At 37.1% G+C, this 11,298-nt stretch overlaps 1 long non-coding RNA gene across 2 annotated transcripts in view; it reads right to left on the bottom strand.

Moving 5' to 3' along the window:
• Positions 1 to 2,308: 2,308 nt before the first annotated feature.
• The window catches only part of LOC132014297 (uncharacterized), an 18,197-nt gene continuing 9,207 nt past the window's right edge, over positions 2,309 to 11,298 (bottom strand). Inside the window, exons 2-4 of one of the 2 annotated variants that reach the window (XR_009403274.1) lie at positions 10,151 to 10,274; positions 7,335 to 7,448; positions 2,309 to 6,108 (exon numbers count right to left, since the gene is read on the bottom strand). This is a non-coding gene — a long non-coding RNA (uncharacterized LOC132014297). Of the gene's footprint in view, positions 6,109 to 7,267; positions 7,449 to 10,150; positions 10,275 to 11,298 lie in introns of those variants that run through there. The other variant, XR_009403273.1, reaches the window with a different exon arrangement.

Here is an 11,298-nt window from a genome sequence, read left to right as displayed (position 1 = left end):
TTAAAACACAAACTGATCATATAATTCCCTCCTATTAATACATTTCAGAGATGCCCCAGCCACCAAAGGATAAAGTCCAAAATCCTTGCAAGGACTCTGGCAGGTTGTTTCACGTCCCTAATCCCTCCTCTTTCTCAGTAAGACACTATACCACAGTATGACTTTGCCTTCCCCCTCGTTTGGCCGTGGAGTCTGTTTCTCCATCCTCTCGAATTTAGGCTTGGCTGTAACTTGCTTTGCCCAATGGAATATGGTGGAAATGACATAAGTAACTTCGGGGGTTAAGCTTTAATAGGCCTCATGTCTTCTACTTTTCTCTCAGCAGACTTCCCTGAGAATGCCACGGAAGGCAGCTGAACTAGCCTACTGGCAGATGAGAGGCCATGTAAAGGAAGATTGAAGAATCTCAACCAAAATCCAGAACCAAAGGCCAAACATGTAAGTGAGGTCATTTTGCACCTTCCAGTCCTGCTAAATCTCTAGCTGAAACAACACAAACAAAAACCAGGCAGAATCAACATGGAAATCTCCAAACTGGCTCACAAAATCAATCATGACTGTTTTAATTCACTAGATGTTGGTTTGGTTTGTTGTATTGCAAAGGGTAACTGTAAAACATTTGTTAAGATCTCTCTGAAGTACTGAAGGTGGTGTGTAGTAGATGCTTACAGGAAGGTAAAAGGGTTGACCCTCTGCATCCTTTTAGGCAGTCAGAATGAGAAGATCTGACCCAAAAATAATTATGGATGCAGCTTTTGTGTCATGGAATGAACCTCTTTTCAACTTCATAAAAAAGCACAAAATTTTTTAAATTTTACTTTATTTAAATGTAATCAGTTAGCATATAGTGTATCATTAGTTTCAGAGGTAGAGTTCAGTTTTCCATCAGTTGCATAGAACACCCAGTGCTCATTACACCACATGCCCTTTTTAATGCCCATCACCTGGCTACCCCACCCCCTCCCCCCCCCCACGTCCCTCCAGCAATTCTGTTTCTTAGAGTTTAGAGTTTCTTATGGTTTGCCTCCCTCTCTGATTTCATCTTATTTTATTTTTCCCTCCCTTCCCCAATCATCCTCTGCTTTTTTCTTAAACTCCACATATCAGTGAAATCATATAACAATTGTCTTTCTCTGATTGACTTATTTCACTTAGTGTAATACCCTCTCTTTCTATCCACATCATTGCAACTTATAAGATTTCGGTTTTTAATTTTCTTTATCCATTCATCTGTCAATGGATGTCTGAGCTCTTTCTGTCATTTCGCTATTGTGAACATAGCGGCTATAAATATTAGGGTGCAGGTGCCCCTTCAGATCACTGTGTTTGTATCTTTGGGTAAATACTTAATAGTGCAATTGCTGGATCATAGGGTAGCTCTATTTTTAACTCTTTGAGGCTCCTCCATGCTGTTTTCCAGAGTGACTGTACTAGTTTGCATTCTCACCAACAGTGTAAATCCATAAAATTTTTAAGAGACTCGTATTAATGAAAATGCTGGCAGTTTGAATTAAAAGGGACAAAGGTATTCCGAAATGGGCTCCCAGATTCCTATATTCAGGAAACAAGCTACAAAGAGCTAACCATCTGCAATCATGGGCCATTTGTCTTTTTTTTTTTTTAAACAGCTCTCTTGAGACATAATTCACATGCTATAAAATGATTCACTTAAAATGTACAATTATTTTTATTTACAAATTTGAAACCATCAGTACAATCAATATTAGAATATTTTTATCATCTCAGTTGAGAAAACATATGGTTTAGCTATCACCTCCCATCTTTTCCAGCCCTAAGCAACCACTAGCCTATTTTCTGTCCTTTAAGATTTTATATTCTGGACACTTCATATAAATGGATAATACAATATGTGGTCTTTCATCACTGGCATTTTTTACTTAGCATTAATGTGGTTAAGGTTTGTCCGTCTTGTAGCTTATGTCAGTACTTCATTCCTTTCTATAGACAAATAATATTCCATTATATCCATAGGATATGGATATATCCTATTTTATTTATCCAAATATACAACTGATGAGTTCTGGGTTAATTCAACCTTTTGACTATTATGAACACTGCTTCTGTAAAGCATTTGTGTACAAGTTTTTGTGTAAACACACATTTTCATTTCTTTTTTTTTTTTTTTTTTTTTTTTTTTTTTTTTTTTTTATAAACATATATTTTTATCCCCAGGGGTACAGGTCTGTGAATCACCAGGTTTACACACTTCACAGCACTCACCAAAGCACATACCCTCCCCAATGTCCATAATCCCACCCCCTTCTCCCAAACCCCCTCCCCCCGGCAACCCTCAGTTTGTTTTGTGAGATTAAGAGTCACTTATGGTTTGTCTCCCTCCCAATCCCATCTTGTTTCATTTATTCTTCTTCTACCCACTTAAGCCTCCATGTTGCATCACCACTTCCTCATATCAGGGAGATCATATGATAGTTGTCTTTCTCTGCTTGACTTATTTTCATTTCTGTTGGCTATATTTCCAAGAGTGGAATATCTGGGTCATATGGTAAATCTACATTTAATCATTTGAAGGAAATTTCAGATTGTTTTCCAAAGTAGTAGTGTGTTTGCTTCCTCACTAGCCGTCCCCAAGGATTCTGGTTTCTCCATGTCTTTGCCAAGACTCATTATTATCTTAACATTTTGATTCTAACTTACTGGGTATGAAGTAGTATCTCATTGTGGTTTTTACTTGCATATGCTTGACGACTAATGATCAACAGCATATCTTTATATGCTTATCAGTCATTTGTATGTCTTCCTTGGAAAAATGTCTATTCAGATCCTTTGCCCTTTTGAGTTAGGTTGTCGTTTTTATTATTGAGCTGTAAGAATTCTTTATATATTCTAGATACAAATTCCTTATCAGATATACAATTTTCAAATATATCCATAGTCTTTGGACTGTCTTTTCACCTTCTGGATAATATCCTTTGAAGCACATTTTTAAATTTAAATTCAGTTAGCCAATATATAGACATCATTAGTTTCTGATGTAGAGTTCAGTTATTCATCAGTTACATATAATACCCAGTGCTCATCACATCACATGCCCTCCTTAATGCCCATTGCTAAGTTACCCCTTCCTCCCACCTACCTCCCCTTCTCCAACCCTCAGTTTGTTTCCCAGATTCAAAGTCTCTCATGGTTTGTCTTCTTCTCTGATTTCTTCCCATTCAGTTTTCTCTCCCTTCCCCTATGATCCTCTACACTCTTTCTTATACTCCACCTATAAGTTAAACCATATGATAATTGTCTTCTCTAATTGACTTATTTCAGTCAGCATAATACCCTCCAGTTCCATCCATGTCAATGTAAATGGTAAGTATTCATCCTTTCTGATGGCTGAGTGATATTTCATTGTATATATAAACCACATCTTCTCTATCTATTCATCTGTTGAAGGACTTATTGGCTCCTTCCACAGTTTGGCTATTGTGGACATTGCTACTATGAACATTGGGGTGGAGGTGCCCCTTCATTTCACTACATCTGTATCTTTGGGGTAAATACCCAGTAGTGCAATTATTGGATTATAGGGTATCTCTATTTTTAACTTCCTGAGAAACATCCATACTGTTTCCAGAATGGCTGTACCAGTTTCCTCCCAGCAACAGTGTAAGAGGATCCCTCTTTCTCCACATCCTTGCCAACATTTGTTATTCTCTGTCTTGTTAACCTTAGCCATTCTAACTGGTGCAAGATGGTATCTTATTGTGGTTTTAATTTGTAAGTGATGTGGAGCATTTTTCACGTATCTGTTGGCCATGCGTATGCCTTCTTTAGAGAAATGTCTGCTCATGTCTTCTGTCCATTTCTTGACTGGATTATTTGGGTTTTGGGTGCTGAGTTTGTTAAGTTGTTTATAGATCTTGGATACCAGCCCTTTTCTGATATGTCATTTACTAATATCTTCTCCCATTCTATAGGTTGCCTTTTAGGGCTTTTATTTATTTAATTTTTTTTTTTTTACTGTTTCTTTTGATGTGCAGAAGACTTTTTTCTTGAGGAGGTCACAATAGTTCATTTTTGCTTATGTTTATGTTTCCTTTGTCTTTAGAGATATGTCTTGCAAGAAGTTGCTGTTACCAAAGTCGAAGGGGTTGCTGCCTATGTTCTCCACCAGGATTTTGATGGATTCCTCTTTCACATATAGGTCTTTCATCCATTTTGAGTTTATCTTTGTTTATGGTATAAGAGAATGGCCCAGCTTCATTCTTCTGCATGTGGCTATCCAGTTTTCTCAGCACCATTTATTGAAGACACTGTCTTTTCTTTTTTTTTTTTTTAATATGCTCTCATACATCCTATTCTTTCTTTTTTGTTGTTGTTTTATTAATATACAATGTATTATTTGCTTCAGGGGTGCAGGTTTGTGAATCATCAGTCTTACACAATTCACAGCACTTACCAAAGCATATACCCACCCCAATGTCCGTAACCCAGCTACCCTACCTTCCCCCTCACCCCCAGCAACCCTCAGTTTGTTTCCTGAGATTAAGAGTCTCTTGTGATTTGTCTCCCTCCCTGGTCCCATCTTGTTTCATTTTTTCCCTCCCTACCCCCCCAAACCCCCCATACTGCCTCTCAAATTCCTCATATCAGAGAGACCATATGATAATTTTTTCTCTGATTGACTTATTTTGCTTAGCATATTACCCTCTAGTTCCATCCACGTTGCTGCAAATGGCAAGGTTTCAGTTTTTGATGGCTTCATAGTATTCCATTTGTATATATATCACATCTTCTTTATCCATTCATCTGTTGATGGACATCTAGGTTCTTTCCATAGTTTGGGTATTATGGACATGGCTGCTATATACATTTGGGTGCATGTTCCCTTCCTTCAGATCACTACAATTGTATCTTTAGGGTAAATACCCAGTAGTGCAATTGTTGGGTCATAGGATAGATCTATTTTCAACTTTTGGGGGAAACTCCATACTGTTTTCCAGAAACACTGTCTTTTTTTCCATTGAAAAATTGTTGCTTTGTTGAAGTTTAGTTCACCCTAGAGTTGAGGGTCCGTATCTGGGATCTGTATTCTATTCCATTGATCTACATGTCTGTTTTTGTGCCAATACTATGCTATCTTGATGATCACAGCTTTGTAATATAGTCAGACATTGTGATACCCCCAGCTTTTGTTTTCTTTTTTAACATTCCCCTGGCTATCTGGTTCCATACAAATTTTAGGATTGTTTGTCCCAGCTGTATAATGTTGATATTATTTTTATAAGGATTGCTTTGAATGTATAGATTGCTCTGGATAGCATAGATATTTTAACAATATTTATTCTTCCAATCCATGAGCATGGACTATTTTTCCATTTCTTTGTGTCTTTCTCAGCTTCTTTTGTAAGTGTTCTGTAGTTTTTAAAGTACAGATCCTTTACCTCTTTGGTTAGGTTTATTCTTAGGTATCTTATGGTTTTTGGTGCAATTGTAAATGGGACTGATTCCTTAATTTCTCTTTCTTCAGTCACATTGTTAGTGTATAGAAATGCAACTTATTTCTGTGCACCGATTTTTTTATCCTCCTATATTGCTGAATGGCTGTTTGAGTTCTAGCAATTTTAGGGTGAAGTCTTTTGAGTTTTCCACATAAAGTATCGTGTCATGTATGAAGATTGAGAGTTTGACTTCTTCTCTGCCAATTTGAATGCTTTTTATTTCTTTATTTTGATGAAGCTCAATTTATCTGTTTTTCCTCTTGTTGCCTATGTTTTGAGGTCATATCTAAAAATCCACTGCCACAACTGAGTTCATGAAGATTTACCACTGTTTTCTTCTAAGAACTCCATAGTTTTAGTTCTTACACTCACATTTTTTTATCCATTTTGAGTTAATTTTTACATAGTGTGAGTTAAGAATCCATATGCCATCCATGTGACTATATTAAATTATCCCAGATTAATTTATTAAAAACACTATTCTTTTCCCATTGAATGGTCTTGGCATCTTTGTCGAAAACTAATTGTCCATAGACACCTAGACACACAACTCTTATTGAAGTCATGAGAAAGAATAGACTGGGACTCATATAAATTGTATGGAGAAAATTGGTGCCTCTTTTCAGTAAATCCTTTCCTAGAACACAAAGTGGGGGGAATATATTAACTAACCTCTGTTTTCCAGGTATACAGATCTCAGAAAAAGTCCAAAATTGTCAATCCCTCCTTTTGTTCAATATGAAGGAATATAATAGGCTTCTGAACAACAATATGTTTTGCCGTCTGGGCTGATTTTACTTCAGGTAAATGACTATATTCTAAAGAACAATCTTCTTAAATCCCTAATAGCATGTCCTGCTTAACCTCATTTCAGTTGAGGAATTGTCCCTCCACAAATAATATTTGGTCAGACTTCTCAATGGGATCTCTAATACATTGTACATCTGCAAGGTACAGAAGGATTCCTAACTGAAGTAAGATAATCATGTTGTTGCCATTCTTTTAGGAACAGGAGAGTGACATGTTTCAGGTTGTTTCAGGGATGAAAAATAATGTGAGAGGAGAGAGTAACAGAATCTCTTAAGAGATTAACCAGTTGGCTGAAAAGTGCTGCATGTTCTCAGTCAATAGTAATGTCTGTGTTGCATGAGGGACCATGAGGTTAAATAAAGAGCCTAGAACTATTTCAGCAGAAGCATCAATAAGTTTTGCCATGACACTGATTACCTTAAGTCAAGGGGGAAAAGCCTTTACAACTGGGTCAAGGGTGAGTCAATAGTAAGCAACTGGTTTTTGATGACACCCAAGAAATTGAGTTGAAACCTGAAGGGCTTGTTCAAATTGTTGGTGCACAATTTGATGGAATGGCTTTTGTAGTTAGGAGTGCCTAAGGAAGGAGGCTATTATAAGGCCTTATTTAGATTACAGAAAACCTGTTGTATTTGTGCTCCCAGATCAGAGTCTCTTACTGAAGACTTAGACAATTCATAAAGAAGTGTTGGAATCACAGAAAAGTTTGTTACTCATTGCCTTCATTTTCCAGTTAAGCCTAGAGGTTTTCCCAGTTGCCACCTTGAAAGAGGTCTAGAATATTTGGACAGTCTTTAATCTATCAGGAAAATATTTCCTTCCTTAGATAGGTCATTTCCTAAATAAAGGATTGTGTTGTGAGACATTTGTAATTTATCTTTTGAAGCATCATGTTCTTTTCCTATTAACGCTGAGAATAAGCAAATGATCTTTTCTACAACTTCCTTGTTCCCTGAACAAAATAAGAGATTATATTATATTACATTATATTATATTATTAATCAGAACTGAATCACAAGAGAAATTTGCATCTTATAAGTCGTGATTAAAGACCTGAGAAAAACAGTACACGGCTTCAGGGTACCCCTGAGGCATGACTGCCCAGGGATGTTATTCTCCTTTGTGGAAGGTAAAAAAGTGTTGACTTTCTTGGTCCTCTTAGGTATGCTGAAAAAGACAAGACAAAGAAGCAATTGACTGTAAGCATAATAGATGACAGGATGGTATCTGAATTACGTACTACAAAGAAACAAAAGATCACAATTTTGTGATGGTTTTGAAGTCTTCAACAATTTATATTTTCATCCATTTGGCAAAATGTGAGTGTTACAAGGGCTACTACAAACTATGAGAAGATCTTTGAATATAGGGTTTTTAAAGATAGGCTTGAGCTCTTCCTTTGTGTTTGGCCTCAAAGAATATTGGGAAAGCTTGGGTGATGGTTTGGTAAGATCTAGTTGAATTTTAATAGGTTCTCTTACAATTATGTTCCATTTCCATTGCTGGAAGTTTTAGCCCATAAAGTGTGAAGTATGGTGTCAAGATCTTTATTAGAGGAATGCATTAAATATTATAGAGAAGGCAAAGGTATATCCAGAGTAAAAACAACTGGATTATGAATAAAGGAGCCCTCTCAAATCACAAGAAATTGTTCCTTCCATGTGTAACTGCAAAGGCCATTTGCAAAGCATATATCTCCTTATTAACTTTGCAATTGTGGTATCACAAAGCAAAAAATGGAAGTTTTTCAGTAAAGTATACAAGGGTTACAGTTAAGGACTGAATTATTTAAAATACCTGCTCCTGTGTGCTGTTTTCTCTGAGGAATAGGTTGAGGAATAGGTTGAGTAATGGCAGTACATTTTAACATAGAAAGAGTAGTACCCAGTATCCATCAAGACTTAGTGAGGTTGACCATTTATATTTATAATTCACTTTGTTTGCTTAAAAGTAATCCAGAATATTGAATGCATTTTCCTTCCTTATTGATCTAAATTGATGGGTTTGTTTGTTTGTTTTGCTAGGATGAAACAATTTTTCTTCCCCAGTGTCCCTTCTTTTTACAAAATCTACAAGTGTCCTTATCAATAGGTGGCTGGTTGAGAAGTGGTCTGCTTAGCTATTTGATCTTTAGGGCCACAAGTTTAAGTCTTGTCTCATTTTCATCCTAAAATTATTTCAAAATGTTATGTCAGATGTTTTAGTTCAGATAATGAGGCTATTTCCTATTCTAATTTCTTTGAATTAGGTGCCCAGTTTCAGGTTCAGCTCCATTGGCAAAATGAGATGCAAGGGCTGCTGTTCAATCAGCATCTTCACACCTACAACTTTTGGGGAAGATATGGTTTAGTCTATCCTAAAAAATATATCCCATCATTTCATCTTTAATTTATTGCATGATTAAATGATGGTTCAATCAATGTTTATTAGAAACATTTCATGTATGGTTCAGGAGACTTAGCCCTGCTTCGGGAACTTCTTTTTGAGTCTCGAGCTTATTGTGGAAAGAAGGATCCTATAGGTCCCATTCTGGGGAGGTCCAATCAGCTTTGCCACACAGGATTCAGCATCTGAGCTTCCAACCAACCATGTGTACAAGTTGCTATAGGTCAAGTAACTCTGGGTCATATGCACCAAAAAGAATTCTAAATTATTTTATGAGTACTTGCTGGTCTTGTCTAGGTTTAAAGCAATCTTTATAGCTCATAATTCAGCTTGAGTCCAAGGTTTAGATTCTATAGTTCCCTGCATACCTAGTATATGGGAAGGATGGATTTTTAAAGGCAACAGACTTTGGTGGTTTTAGAAGAGTTGAGGAAAGGTAAAGGGTCTGGATAAGGGGAAGCAGATAGAAGGTTTGATAGAGTTGTAGAAAGAAAGAGACTGGAAGGATAAGAGGCTTCTGAAGAGGGAGAACAAGATATAGGGAAAAAGCTGAAGGACAGAGAAGACGAGGGCTTGCTAGGGATATTACTTTGTTGCTTAAGTTTTTCTAATTCCTCATAACTTTGGTCAAAGAATCTTTTTGTAAAGCAATATTTTATTTAAAATTTCTTTGGAGGCCTCTGCATACCAATCAAAAAATGCTGCCCTTGTGAACTGAGAAATCACATTCCTTTCTTTTCTAAGGAAATTTTCAAAAGAACAATTTTATGGAAGTCAAACACCTCCCCCCCGCCTCAAGTGCCCATTAAAGGCTTAAATCATACTTGGGAAAATTATGTCATTTGGAAAGGTAAGTACTGAGTAAGAGTAAACACTGTCATAAGGGTAGATATATGAAGCAAAAGTTTCCCCAGAAGAGGAGAAAATTGAGGCTTAGATTATCTCACGAGAGCTGGCAGTGCTGGTAGAAATGAAACGTTTGTGCAGCTCCTATCTCAAACCCCAAACTCATGATTGGTCACCTCCAAACACAGACTTGACAATCTGTGCCTTCTGGCTCATGGAATACCAGAGAGAATGCTCTTTCTGAATCAAAAAGGAGGGGGAACAAAGCCCTCAGGACCAAAATTTGAGATGGAAAGAGAACCTCATCCAGTTTTACTAGTGACTTACAACAAAGTTTGTCCAAATGGGCAGTTGTGGTAAAAACAGCAAACTCTTTGGTCTGTGAGGCTGCCATCAACAAAAGGCTTAGAAGACATATGACTGTGTTATATCATATGATTCTCCTTCTTATGACATATAGCACTTTTAGGCAGCACTCCATAAAGCAGTAACACAAATGTAACAAAAAAGGATGAAAAGACCCACCCATTTGCCAAACAAATGGGTAGGCACTGATAACAAAACCTGTGTACCAAACTCAGAAGAATGACCAAAGAACTCAACAGAAAAGAGTGGAGTTCAGGTCTGTGCTGACTTACCTATCACTCTGGACTTGACAAGCAGCAAGCAGTGAGACATAATAGGTTCTAGGTGCCCAGTTGAAAACTGGAGGCCATGGTGATGGTCAGTGCAAACTGTGTCTTGATGGAAACTCCAAAGAAACTGTGGTAATAAATGAAAATCATTGAAATGAACACAAACATTTATTCAGAGCTTGCTATATCAAGCTAGTTACCACCATCACCTGAGATGAGCAGAAACTCAAACAGAGGTAAAGTAGTGAAATGCTCTAGAGTTGAAAAAGGAAAGGCTTCAGGTGTGCCCCAATTGGAAGGTATTGACTTACAGAAGCTAGAGGACTAACTAGAAGTGAGCCACCCTATATGATTGGTCAGGAGTACATATTTGGTTTTCTATGGTTCATCCTAAGTCAGAGGTATAGGCAAAAATTAGGGCAGCTGTGAAATATTGACCAGATCCTGATTTGGGACTGATTTTAAACAGGTTATGTGCCTTATTAGACTGATGGCTATAGAGGCTGCATGTCAGAGCTATATTTCTGTATATGGTCTAACCACTGCTTATTTTTATATTCAGTCTCTTACCATTCATTGAGTTTTTTGGAGCTGAGATGTCAGTTATATTGGTGGTATTGTCCATAGCATTGGTTACTAGTCCAATAAGGATGAATGACCTGAGAATTTCACCAGACATCATTGGTAGTCCAAACAGTGGCCTATCCAGGGAAATAACTGAACCATGAATGATCAGTTGGAATAATGAGTCTTTCTAGTGTTATGAAAAGCTCTTAGGCTTGAGCTTATAATCACTCTTCAGATCTTGGAGGCAAAAATTTATTACAAGGCACTTTAGAGTCCCAGTAAAAACCTGCCAATCAGTTTGTAGCTCCCAGTAATTCCAACTCAAGGATACAGAAAAATTGGAAAGCTTGTTTAGAGGCTAAGATTAATTTTTAGCCAAATATTGAAGGAAACTGGAAGAAATGAAAACTTGGTAAGCATTGACAAGATGTACAAGGTGAGAAAATGCAGTTCAGTTTAGAAGTTAACACCAAACAAGCTTTTGCACAGGAAATGAGAAAGCTTGGTTACCAGACAAGACAAAGTTTGCATATTGACCAGTTCCCTGCAGTTTACAGAGGTGCAAAAGAGCTCAAAGGCAATGA

The sequence above is a fragment of the Mustela nigripes genome, chromosome 3 (genome assembly GCF_022355385.1).
Source record: "Mustela nigripes isolate SB6536 chromosome 3, MUSNIG.SB6536, whole genome shotgun sequence".
Classification (NCBI taxonomy): domain Eukaryota; kingdom Metazoa; phylum Chordata; class Mammalia; order Carnivora; family Mustelidae; genus Mustela; species Mustela nigripes.
Note: the sequence above shows the minus strand (reverse complement) of the source record. Positions and strands in the feature narration are given on the sequence as shown.